Here is a 13617-nt window from a genome sequence, read left to right as displayed (position 1 = left end):
CGCTTCACTAGCTAGCAACGGCTCCAGAAAAGAGTGTTGATGACCCACAAGTATAGGGGATCTATCGTAGTCCTTTCGGTAAGTAAGAGTGTCGAACCCAACGAGGAGCAGAAGGAAATGACAAGCGGTTTTCAGCAAGGTATTCTCTGCAAGCACTGAAATTATCGGTAACAGATAGTTTTGTGATAAGATAATTCATAACGGGTAACAAGTAACAAGTGTAGCAAAGGTGCAGCAAGGTGGCCCAATCCTTTTTGTAGCAACGGACAAGCCTGGAAAAACTCTTATATAAAGCAAAGCGCTCCCGAGGACACATGGGAATTATTGTCAAGCTAGTTTTCATCATGCTCATATGATTCACGTTCCTTACTTTGTTAATTTGTTATGTGGGTGGACCGGTGCTTGCGTGCTGTCCTTAATTGGACAAGCCTCCCACTTATGATTAACCCCTCTCACAAGAATCCGCAACTACGAAAGAAGAATTAAGATAAATCTAACCATAGCATGAAACATGTGGATCCAAATCAGCCCCTTGCTGAAAGTGCGTTATATCGACTAGAGGGGGGTGAATAGGCGATTTTTATAAATTCTTCACTGGGGAATTTGTGGGTGAGGAAATTCCTTAGCGAAGAACTACTTGCAGAGGAATAAGTACTCAAAAGTATGCATAGCAGAACACAAGCATAGTCATCATGATGAAATGAAAACAAGCACAGAGTGCAGAAAGCGTAAACACAGGATAACACAGGATGAAGACAAACGGACTGAGGAAATTGAACTGAGGATTTTGAGAAAGTCTTCAGTCAAAGTCTTCAAACACAGATATGAACAATTGCACAACACAGGAATGAGGAAATGAAAGAGTTGAGGAAATAGAACCAGTTGGCTTGGTGAAGACAATGATTTGGTAGACCAATTCCAATTGCTGTCTCAGTTGTACGTCTGGTTGGAGCAGCTAGGTATTTAAACCTAAGGACACACAGTCCCAGACACCCAGTCCTGAACACACAGTCCAGGACACCTAGTCCTCACCGTATTCTCCTTGAGCTAAGGTCACACAGACCTCGCCCAATCACTCGTGGTAAGTCTTCAGGTGACTTCCGAACCTTCACAAACTCGGTCACTCGGCGATCCACAATTTCCTCTTGGATGCTCTAGACCATGACGCCTAACCGTCTGGAAGAAGCACAGTCTTCAAAGGTAACAAGCGTCGGATCCACGCAGGATCAATCTCTTCAGTGATGCTCAATCACTTTGGGTTTGTAGGTGTTTGGGTTTGGGGTTTTTCCTCACTTGATGAGTTTCGCTCAAAGTCCTCGGAGGATGGGATGCTCTCAAATGACAAGTGTCAGTTTCTCTCGGAGCAGCCAACCAGCTAGTGGTTGTAGGGGGCGGCTATTTATAGCCTAGGGAGCAGCCCGCATGATAAGACATAAATGCCCTTCAATGATATGACCGTTAGGTGGGTAGATATTTTGGGACAGTTGGCGCATAGCACAGCAACGGTCGGAAATTTGAGTATCAAATTCCTCAGGGCTATCATGTTCCTCACTGTGTGGGCAATCCGCACTGGCGAATTCCTAACTCCTCAGTCAGAACAAATTCCTCAGAGACCAGAAGAACTTCGTCTCTGTCACTGAAGAATATGACTGAACTGTATGAGATTTCCAATGGCTTCACTCGAAGGGATTGGTAGATGTAGGATTTGAGTTGAGCATCACATGGAAATTTTTCCTTACTATTTCCTCGACCCCCTTTAACAGTACGGTGTTTCCTATGACTCAAGAAAGAGAAAATGAAACTACGAAAACAAAAGTCTTCACGCTTCATGTTCCTCAAAAGAATACCTAGTCTTCAAGGTCACACCAATTTCTTCACATTCGAAGTCTTCAGAAAATCTTCAGAAATCCAAAGTCTTCAGTCAAAGAACTTCATTTTTAGGGGTCGACTTTCACTGTAATTATCAAACTCCTCATAGACTTATAGATCTGTGTACACTCACAAATGCATTAGTCCCTTAACCTATAAGTCTTCAATACACCAAAATCACTAAGGGGCACTAGATGCACTTACAATCTCCCCCTTTTTGGTGATTGATGACAATATAGGTTAAATTTTCAACAGGGATAAACATATGAAGTGTAAATACTGATATTGAGGAATTTGATTGCAAGATATAGAAGAACTCCCACTGAAGATGTGCATAGTGAGGAATTTGCTTTTGAAGCAATGCACACTTGAAGAGTTGAATCATGGAGATCTCCCCCTATATCTTGTAATTCATACACGCATTTGACATAATATATGAAGAATTTGAAATGCATGATGAAATATGGTGACTGATGTAATTCAGCATGCGTGCAATAACATTAACGAGGAATAAGCATGCAGAAGAAACAGCAAAAGTATCAGGTCACCATAGAGTTTAAGTTTACAACTCGATCCAGCAAAGTCTTCAAAAGAACGAGAGTTGCAACTTAGAAAAACGCCCATATAATAGACCCGCTTGAAGACTAACTCAAATTTCTCCCCCTTTGTCATCAAATGACCAAAAGGGTCAAAAATGAGGACTAACGCCCCTGAAGAATATCAAGGTGATGAAGGAGCGTCAGCGTTGTTGGGGTCGGTTGTTGGAGTAGGGCCTGCCGTGGTGTCGTCCAAATCTTCATTTTCATCAGTGTCACGTGATGAAGAATAGGAGCTGGCCACCAAGGAAGGAAACTTGACCTTCTTGTACTTCTTCAGAGGAGGTGCAGCCCAGTCAAGATCGTCCTTGAGACCCATTGTCTTCAGATCTTCTTCACCATAGACTTGAGACAGAACATCCCAGGTGCGGTTGAGGATTTCATGAAGGTAGTAGTGGTTTTTCTTCACTGCATTGTGGGTAGCAGTCATGTTGTGAAGAATTGAACCAAACTGACGCTTGACCCATTTATGACTGCGATCAACCTTCTGGTGAAGACTGAGGAGAAGCTCACGGTCAGTCATCACCCTGGGTGCTGTGCCTTGAGGATTTTGCTTGGATGCGTTAGCGGCAAAGTCATGGGTGGCAGAGTCATCATTGGTGGAGTAGGATGCAGCCTTGCGAAATTGTCCATCCAATGGACGACTGCCTTCATCAATTACAGCAATAGCCTTGCCCTTTTCATCAGCTGAGGAAAATGTCCGTTTGAGGACTTCAATTGGGGGCAAGTAGCTGCAATGGTTCAGTGTATCAGCTTTATAGTTGAGTGAAGACCTTGTCCTGATGAATCTCATAATCCAAGGTGCATAAGGCTTCAACTCAAATGGTGACATGGCGACATTAGCCGGAGTCCTCATGAAGAAATCATGGAAGTTGATGGGAATGCCATGAATGATATTGAAAAGTAGATTCTTCATGATGCCAACGACTTCTTCTTCATTGGAGTTGTGGCCCTTGATTGGACTCAATGTCTTTGTCAGAATGCAATAGACAGTCCGAGGCACATACAGCAATTCCTTCACAAGGAATTTTGTTCTTGAGGTCTGACCTGGCTTCAAAGGCTTCATCAGCACTTGCATGTAGTGATCGGTTAGCTCAGGTTCATTGTAGATGCAACAAGCACCTTCAAGGGGCGGACTGAGAGGTAAGGCACGAAGCAATTCAGTAGCTGGTGCCTTGTAGTGAGTGTTTTCAGACATCCAGTCCAGCACCCATGAATTCACATCTTCAGAGTTGCCAGTGATGTGCAGTGTTGCATAGAATTGAAGAATGAGTTCTTCATTCCAATCACAGATGTCAGTGCAGAAATTTAACAGTCCAGCGTTGTGAAGAACAGTGAGGACTGGCATGAAGCACGGCAGAGATTCCATGTCCACGTGAGGAATGTGCTCATGATCGAAGACTTTGTCTTTGTCGAACAGCACTGAGGAATAGAAATATGCCTGGCTGGCAGTCCAGAAATGCCTCTTCCTTATGCGAGCAGAGTCATAAGGGTTGTAATCAGTGAAGAATACATGCTCGCCAAAGAAGGCATCAGTCTTGAATTTTTGCTTCCTGGAGAAAGGATCCTTTGGTTTGGGCAGAGGAGTGTCAGTGAGTTGCATCACAACCTCAGGAATCACAATCTCAGGTTCTTCAGGCTGAGGAATTTCTGGTTCCTCTTCAGTGGCAGCCTGGTTCTTGAAATCTTCATTTTCAGTTTCTTCAGCACTAGCGGCTAGAATGTCTTCATGAGCTTCATCAGATCCCATTTGAACCGTAGTGACTGGGGACTGAGGAATTTGCTGCAGTGGAGTGAAGAGTGGAGAATTGGGGTGCTGACTTTCCCAAAAGGCATCATTCATCACAGGTGTGGACAGCCAATGTCCACATCTTCATCTTCAATTTCTTCAACGCCGGCCTCTTCAGCAGTAAACTGAGGCACAGGCGAGGAAACAACTGGGATTGAAGGGATTTCATCCACTTCAATTTCTTCATCCATCTTCTCTGACGTAGTAGCAGAAGGAGTTTCTTCATCAGATCCGCTAGGGATCACATATTCTTCACCAAAGGAAACAAGGTCCTTTGATGGCATGGTTGAGATTGGAACAGCATCAATCGGGTTTGCAAAAGAGCTGGTCATAGGCTTCATTTTCTTTGGAGCAGAAGAATCTAAAGAAGCTGATGCTTTCCTTTTCTTCACAGCTGCACGCTCTGCGGCCTTGGTCTTCTTCACATCAGTTGCAGATGAAAGGATTGGAGTTGGAGTAGGCGCAGGTGGAGCATAGGAATTTGGTGCAGTTTCTTCAAGCACAACTGATGCAGTTGCCCTGACCTCTTCATTTTCTTCAGGCGCACCGCTAGTGGGTGCCCTGGAACTCACAATATCTTTAGCAGCCTGATTGTCATCAGCGGTGCTGGCATGTTCTTCAATTTGCTGAGCAGATGCTTCAGCCTGAGTGACTTCAATATGCACAGGGGCAACGGCACTTGAAGTGAGTGTCTTCGCTAGATTGACGAACCTGACCTTGGCTCCTTTCCAATCAGCATAGTAAGCGTTGAAATCATCGCTGAGGACTTTGATTTCAGACTAGAGCTTTACAAGTTCATCAGTTGTCATAGAGACAACGTTGTTCTTCAGGAACTTCTCCTTCCTGTACTGTGCTTTCTTGAGTTGCCTGGCCTTCTCATATTTCCATTTTTCTTCACTGATGAAATGGGTCAGCATGTGACTTTGGCCAGGTGTCAACTTGAAATCAAGCATAGGAGTGTTTGGGTCCTTGTGCCAGAGATCAATATAGTCGAGGATTAGCTTTGGATCCAAAAGCAGTGGCACTTCTGTGCCCTTGGCTCTAGCAGCCCTGACTTGCCTGTCTCTCATGATTTCAGCAAGTTCTTCATCATCAGCTTTGTCTTCATCAGACGGTACTTGGAAGGCGACTTGCTTCTTCTAAGGACTTGGGCGAGAGCCTCGTCCAGCAGTTGTCTTTGCCTTCAGCAGAGAGGGTCCTGTTGAAGACTTCGGTGCAGCTGAGGAACTAGCTGAAGCTCCTGAGGCAATAGAGATGCCTGTAGTCCTTTGGCACGTGGCGAGATGCACAGGTGCTGAGGATTTTGTCGGAGCAGCTGAGGACTTTGGAGGAGCAGGAGCGGCTTGAGGAATTGGCCGTGAGGGCTGAGCTGAGGAAATTGGCCGTGAGGGCTGAGCTGAGGAAATTGGCCGTGAGGGCATTGACGAAGAGGCACTTGGCTTGTGCGCAGGCTTCTTTGTCATGGATTTTGTTCGACCGTACAGAGGCCTCAGTAGCAGCAGTTGGAATCTTCGTTGAATTTCCACACTGCATCTTTTGCCTGTTTGGCCAACTTGGCTTGACGCTTGGCCCATTCTTCAGGAAAATCCTCACCGCGCTTGATGCTAGTGGGATCTGCCTCTTGCCCAGGTGCCAATGGAGGTCTTGAGCATGGAGGAGTAACAGCGAATTTCTTCATGTATTTTGGAGTCACATACCTGTACTCCCTCCACTCATTTGCCCATCTCCTTTCTATCCTCTGAATGCGCACCTTGCACTGATTTTTATCTTCCTCAGGGGGTGTGCAGTACCCTGCATAAATGTCCTCAGGGATTTCAAAGGCAGTATTGACCTCAGGCTTCTTTCCTCCTTTCTGTGGCCTCTTTTCATTAGCCATTTTCTTCAGTTGAGGAATTTGAACAATTGAACTCTCTGAAGAAGTATGCAACTTTTCTTCAAGGAACACTGCAAATGAGTTAAGTTGATGAGAACCTAGTGATTCAGCAGCGGACATGAGTACCTGTGAACAGAGTATAGTTGCGAGGAATTTGGAGAGATCATATGCGTTCTCAGAAGGTTTTTCAATAAGAACAAGTTTGAGGAATTTGACCAGATGAGTCTTGAAGAATTTCACTGAGCGTTCTTTGTCTTAGGTTCCAGAGTTGTATAGATCGAAGATCCACACAATTGAGGAATCTTGAAGAAAAGTGATGCTTAGAGAAACGAATCAAGAGCAGATGACATGTGAGGTGTTTAGTGTGTGAGGATTTGAAGAAAAACACCTTTGAAGATTTTGTAGTAAACATTTGAATCAAAGTGGGCAGTAAAAGTAACTTTTAATTACCCTAAACGAAGAACACGATGAACTGGGATGAGGAGAAGTGAAGCTCGTCTGTGCAGATCTTCCACACCCTAACTTGGCAGAGGAAGACGGCTACAGCGGCGGCGGAGTGAAGATTTCCGCTGCCGGCGTGAGTACGGCGGCGACGAGGTCGAGGCAGTGAAGCTCTTCCTCACCGGCGACGATGATGTAGCGGCGGCGCTAGGGTTTGACAAGCTCGAGCTGGAGAGAGGTCGAGCGGAGTAAAAGAAGTGAGGAAGGGGAGAGGGAGTATTTATAGCCACGGTGAAAAACGGTTCGCCCGAAGAAATTGGACGAACGTGCCCCTGACCCTTCTCATTCGCATGACATGTGTCACCCACGTACTGAGAGGTGGAGATCGTGTTGGATCGTGGCTGAATAGATAAGTATATCGTGGGAAGCGGAACGGTTTGAGCGGCAAAGCCGAAAATTTGGATAAGATAAGTTAAAAGTTTCGTTCGCAAATTCTTCAGCTGACAAGGACACGGTGAAGATTTTGAACGAGTTTCAAATAGAACGCACATGAAGAATTTGTGAATAGATTGGGTTGAGTATAGCATAGAGGGGGAAGGGCCCGATCACATTCGCTTAGCAGAAATAGCAACTTGAAGAATTAGCCATAAGTGAATGCTGTAGAGGACATAAATTCATATATATCTATATAGCCAATGAAGAGAAACGACGGAAACAGTGAAGATTTTGCAAAGTTGAAGAATATGAACAACTGAGGAATTTCAAAACTGAGGAAAAACTTAAATTGAAGATTTTCAACTTTTGTGGTGGTGTGACCCACCGTATAAGAATGATGATTTCAGACACCGCGTACAATTGTCGTAGGGTTCTGAGAATCAAACTCTTCATTAATTTCTTCACACTTAGAGTGTTATTCTTCATTGATTGAAGAAAAACGTTTCTTCATGTGTTGCACATCTAAGTCATCAATTTTGCATAAGTGTTAGGATGAGTGTCCTTTTCAAAGAACATTCGAAGATTCTAAGATATTTAGCTCACACCGCAACTTGCTAAATCTCTTCTCATCCAAGGGCTTTGTGAAGATATCGGCTAGCTATTCTTCACTCTTCACATGCTCAATAGAAATGTCGCCCTTCAACACATGATCACGAAGAAAATGATGACGAATCTGAATGTGCTTTGTCTTCGAGTGCTGAACTGGGTTGTGAGCAATCTTGATGGCACTCTCATTGTCACAGTAGAGAGGCACATTCTTCATGTTGACGCCGTAGTCCTTGAGAGTTTGCTTCATCCACAGCAATTGAGTACAGCAAGAACCAACAGCAATGTACTCAGCTTCAGCAGTAGACAGTAATACGCAGTTCTGTTTCTTCGAGGACCAACAGACCAAAGATCGTTCGAGGAAATGACATGTACCAGATGTTGACTTGCGGTCCACATGATCACCAGCATAGTCAGAGTCAGAATATCCAGTGAGATCAAAAGCCGAGCCCTTGGGGTACCATAATCCAAGTGTTGGTGTGTGACCTAGATATCGAAGAATATGCTTCACAGCCTTATGGTGTGATTCCTTCGGTGTAGCTTGAAATCGGGCACACATGCAAACACTAAGCATAATATCTGGCCTAGATGCACATAAGTACAATAAAGAACCAATCATGGAGCGGTATACCTTTTGATTGAAGTCAATACCATTTTCATCAGTGCACAGATGGCCATTTGTGGGCATCGGAATTTTGACGCCTTTGCAATCTTGCATGCCGAATTTCCTCAGTACATCCTTGAGGTATTTCTCCTGAGATATGAATATGCCATTGCGCTGTTGACGAATTCGAAGACCTAAGAATAATTTCAACTCTCCCATCATAGACATTTGATATTCTTCACTGATCATATAGGCAAATTCATCACTATAACGTTGGTCAGTGCAGCCAAAGATGATGTCATCAACATATATTTGGCATACAAACAATTCATCATCATATGATTTAGTGAAAAGAGTAGGGTCGAGTGAACCGGGTTTGAAGCCTTTCGTCATGAGGAATTCCTTCAAAGTATCATACCACGCCCGAGGGGCCTGCTTGAGGCCATAGAGGGCCTTATTTAGTCTGAAGACTTTGTCAGGATGCTTAGGATCTTCAAAACCTGGGGGTTGAGCAACATATACTTCTTCCTCAAGCTTACCATTGAGGAATGCACTTTTCACATCCATTTGATATAAGGTGATATCATGATGGTTAGCATAAGCAAGTAATATGCGAATAGCTTCAAGTCTAGCAACAGGTGCAAAAGTTTCATCGAAATCAATTCCTTCAACCTGTGTGTAGCCTTGAGCTACTAGCCGTGCCTTATTCCTCACCACAAGGTCATTTTCATCTTGCTTGTTGCGGTAGATCCACTTTGTGCCAATGATATTGTGTTTGCGAGGATCTGGACGATTGACCAGTTCCCAAATGTTGTTGAGCTTGAACTGATATAATTCTTCGTGCATGGCCTGAATCCACTCAGGCTCCAGAAATGCTTCATCTACCTTAGTGGGCTCTGAGATAGAGACAAAAGCATAGTGCCCACAAAAGTTAGATAAATGTGAAGCTTTTGAGCGTGTGAGAGGACCTGGTGCTTCAATGTCATCAATGATCTTCTCAACTTGCACTGCTTTTGCAACGCGAGGATGAGTAGATTGTCGTCGAGGAATTTGATCAGCATTTTCTTCAGCACCATTTTCTTCAGCAATTTCTTCAGGTGCATTAGCTCGACGTTCTTCACGTTCTGGAATGAATTCTTCAGCAGATTCTTCGTAGGAATGGCATCCTCAGTAGCCTTGAATTTGATAGTTTCCTCAGGTGCTGGTTCATCTATCACAGAGGGTAGGTGCTCTCTTTGCGAGCCATTAGTTTCATCAAACCGCACATCTACAGTTTCAACAACCTTGTGAAGAACGGTGTTGAAGACTCTGTAGGTGTGCGAGTCCTTTCCGTAACCAAGCATAAAACCTTCATGTGCTTTCGGTGCAAATTTAGCATTGTGATGAGGATCTCTAATCCAGCATTTAGCACCGAAGAATTTGAAATAACTCACATTGGGTTTCTTGTCAGTGAGGAGTTCATAGGCAGTCTTCTTGAAGAATTTGTGAAGATATACCCTGTTGACGATGTGGCACGCAGTATAAATTGCCTCAATCCAGAAGTGACGAGGCGTCTTGTACTCATCAAGCATAGTGCGAGCCATCTCAACAAGAGTTCTGTTCTTGCGCTCCACGACGCCATTTTGCTGAGGAGTGTAAGGAGCAGATAACTCATGAGTAATACCAAGTTCATCAAGATAGTCATCAAGACCAGAATTCTTGAACTCAGTTCCATTGTCACTTCAGATGTGCTTGATCTTCACACCAAAGTTGGTTGAAGCCCTCGAGGAAAATCATTTGAAGACTTCCTGCACTTCATATTTGTAAGTAACAATGTGTACCCATGTGTAACGAGAGTAATCATCAACAATAACAAGCCCATAGAGAGATGCGTCATTTGTGACAGCTGAGTAATGGTTTGGACCAAAGAGGTCCATGTGAAGCAATTCGAATGGTCGAGTAGTGGTCATGATAGTCTTCGCTGGATTCTTAGCCTTGGTCATCTTTCCAGCTTCACAAGCTCCACATAGGTGATCCTTGAGGAATTTGACATTCTCAATGCCAATGACATGCTTCTTCTTCGCAAGCATGTGCAAATTCCTCATGCCTGCATGACCAAGTCATCGATGCCATAGCCATCCTTCTGAAGCTTTTGCAAGTAGGCACACGGCTGGTTGCGGTCCTGTAGAGAAGTCAACAATATACAAGTCTCCTCTCCTAAAGCCAACGAAGACTTTGGAATTGTCAGCTTCCATAACCACAACACAACGATACTTGCCAAAGACAACTACCATATCAAGATCACAAAGCATTGAGACAGACATGAGGTTGTATCCTAAGGACTCGACAAGCATGACTTTGTCCATGTGTCGATCCTTTGTGATCGCAACCTTACCTAGACTCAATACCTGACTTTTTCCTTTGTCAGCGAAGATGATATGCTTCAGATGCGATGGTGATAAGGGAGCATCAATCAATAGATTCTTGTCACCGGTCATGTGATTTGTACATCCACTATCGAGGACCCACTCAGTGGCTTTGGGTTGATCATCCTGCAGATGAATTAGTGCAGCTTACGAACTTCATATACTTCATCAGTGAAGAATATGACATCAATTCATCAGATCAATTTCATCAAGCAATAGAACAGATAAAGCAGTATGAGGATGTGAGAAATGAAAGTTCATTTCTTCATGATTAGCATGCGTCCTTTCAGGCATTTTGTCAGGTCCCCAGCAAATTCTTCAGACGTTAAAATACGTCTGGAGACCTGACCCTGCATAAGAGATTAGTTCTTTTTCTTCACCACCCACATCTGAAGGGGTGGCAAAGAGTTCATCACTCTGCGATCTCCATACGAGAAAGGTGGCATAGAAGCCAATCCATTTCGTTTCACATAAGAGGAGTTAGGGTAAGCATATGAATAAGCAGAGAAATTCTTCGAGGACTTATGAACATAATGATTAGAAGAATAATGCTCATATTCATAGCCCTTGGCTCTTCCCTGCGAAACAGAGTTGTTAGCACGATGATGTTCATATGAGGACTTTGATCCTCTTGAGGAATTTGATCCATGTGAGGAATTTGGTCCGTATGAGGACTTGGATCCATATGAAGAATTTGGTCCATATGAAGAATTTGATCTGGGGTTCCTATTCCTCACAGGTGGTGTCATGAGGACATTCACCTGAAGACTTTTAAGGCATCTTTTGGGAACCCAGATTTTCTTCATAGGAGAACCGTTCCTGCAATTAGTGCCAACATATCTAGCAAATACTTCACCATTCTGATTTTTGAACAGTTTATAGTTAGAGTCAAATGACTCATCAGAAGAATGAGGAGATTCACATGTAAAGCCAGATAAATTAGATGGATCAACTAGAGGTCCCTTTGCAGCAACCCATGAGGTTTTGGGGTACTGCTCAGGCTTCCAATATGTACCATCACCATTGAGTTTCCTCTCAAAGGCAATACCCTCTTTCCTAGGGTTCCTGTTGAGGATCTGCTTTTTAAGCACATCACAAAGAGTCTGATGCCCTTTGAGGCTTTTGTACATGCCTGTCATGTACAATTCCTTCAGCCCTGCATCGTCGGTGATACTAGCAATGTCCTCAGATGAGGAATTAGTGATAGCAGAGACAGTTGAAGAATTTGTAGCATTAGAAGCATTTGAACATTCAGGTGAAGAATTAGCAGATTCACGTTCAATGCATTTCAAACATGGAGGAACAAATTCGTCCTGAGCAGCGCTGATTTGTTGAGCAAGTAATGAATCGCGCTCCTTCTGAAGATCTTCATAACTCACTCTTAGCTTCTCAAGATCTTGCTTCCTTTGAAGAAATTCATAAGAAAGCTTCTCATGATCAGATAAGAGAGTGTTATGATGACCTTGAAGGTTGTCAAACCTAGTCTGAAGTCTCTGAAGATTTTCAGTCAAGGTTTTAGTGCGATCCATTTCTTCACCCAACATATCATCACTTTTGTCTAGCATGTTTTGAACCTTTTCCAAGGCCTTTTGTTGTTTAGTGGCAATACAAACAAGCTTGGTATAGCTAGGTCCAAAATCATCATCAGATTCATCATCACTAGACTCCGATGAGGAACATTCGGTTACCTTGGCACCTTTTGCCATGAGGCATGGTGCAGAAGACGATGGTTCAGGTTCGAAAGTCATCGTTTTGAGTGATTCCTTGAAATCCTCAAACCAGGGATCATGACAAGTTCGATGACCTTCATAGACGTCAGAGATTCGGTCCCAGATAAGCTTCACATTGCAAAGATGCATAATGCGCCTGAATTCATCTCTGGATAGGCAGGAACAGATGATATCCTTCGCCGTGATGTCAAGTCGAGTGTACTTGCGAATATCATCAGTGTCTGCCATCTTCCATAGATCGGTAAGACCAATCTCAGTGACGGTCCACAGCTCGCTGTTCATTGCCATGAGGCGTTTCCTCATCATGGCCTTCCACTTGGGATAATCATGACCGTCAAAGATGGGGCATGTCACTTTCTTCATACCAGCGGTCGACATAACTAAAACTCCAGGCGGTTAAACCAAAATCACACAGAACAAGGGAGCACCTTGCTCTGATACCAATTGAAAGTGCGTTATATCGACTAGAGGGGGGTGAATAGGCGATTTTTATAAATTCTTCACTGAGGAATTTGTGGGTGAGGAAATTCTTTAGCGAAGAACTACTTGCAGCGGAATAAGTACTCAAAAGTATGCATAGCAGAACACAAGCATAGTCATCATGATCAAATGAAAACAAGCACAGAGTACAGAAAGCCTAAACACAGGATAACACAGGATGAAGACAAACAGACTGAGGAAATTGAGAAAGTCTTTAGTCAAAGTCTTCAAACACAGATATGAACAATTGCACAACACAGGAATGAGGAAATGAAAGAGTTGAGGAAATAGAACCAGTTGGCTTGGTGAAGACAATGATTTGGTAGACCAGTTCCAACTGTTGTCTCAGTTGTACGTCTGGTTGGGGCGGCTAGGTATTTAAACCTGAGGACACACAGTCCCAGACACCCAGTCCTGAACACATAGTCCAGGACACCTAGTCCTCACCGTATTCTCCTTGAGCTAAGGTCACACAGACCTCGCCCAATCACTCATGGTAAGTCTTCAGGTGACTTCCGAACCTTCACAAACTCGGTCACTCGGCGATCCATAGTTTCCTCTTGGATGCTCTAGACCATGACGCCTAACCGTCTGGAAGAAGCACAGTCTTCAAAGGTAACAAGTGTCAGATCCACACAGGATCAATCTCTTCAATGATGCTCAATCACTTTGGGTTTGTAGGTGTTTGGGTTTGGGGTTTTTCCTCACTTGATGATTTTCGCTCAAAGTCCTCGGAGGATGGGATGCTCTCAAATGACAAGTGTCAGTTTCTCTCGGAGCAGCCAACCA

The 13617-nt window shown here is 43.8% G+C and overlaps 1 pseudogene; it reads right to left on the bottom strand.

Annotated features, from left to right (window-relative positions):
- The window catches only part of LOC123076405 (uncharacterized), a 197013-nt pseudogene extending 184302 nt beyond the window's left edge, over window positions 1–12711 (bottom strand).
- Window positions 12712–13617: the final 906 nt, after the last annotated feature.

This window comes from Triticum aestivum, chromosome 3D (genome assembly GCF_018294505.1).
Source record: "Triticum aestivum cultivar Chinese Spring chromosome 3D, IWGSC CS RefSeq v2.1, whole genome shotgun sequence".
Taxonomy (NCBI): Eukaryota; Viridiplantae; Streptophyta; class Magnoliopsida; order Poales; family Poaceae; genus Triticum; species Triticum aestivum.
The sequence above is the reverse complement of the archived record's forward strand: the minus strand, read 5'-3'. Positions and strand labels throughout refer to the sequence as shown.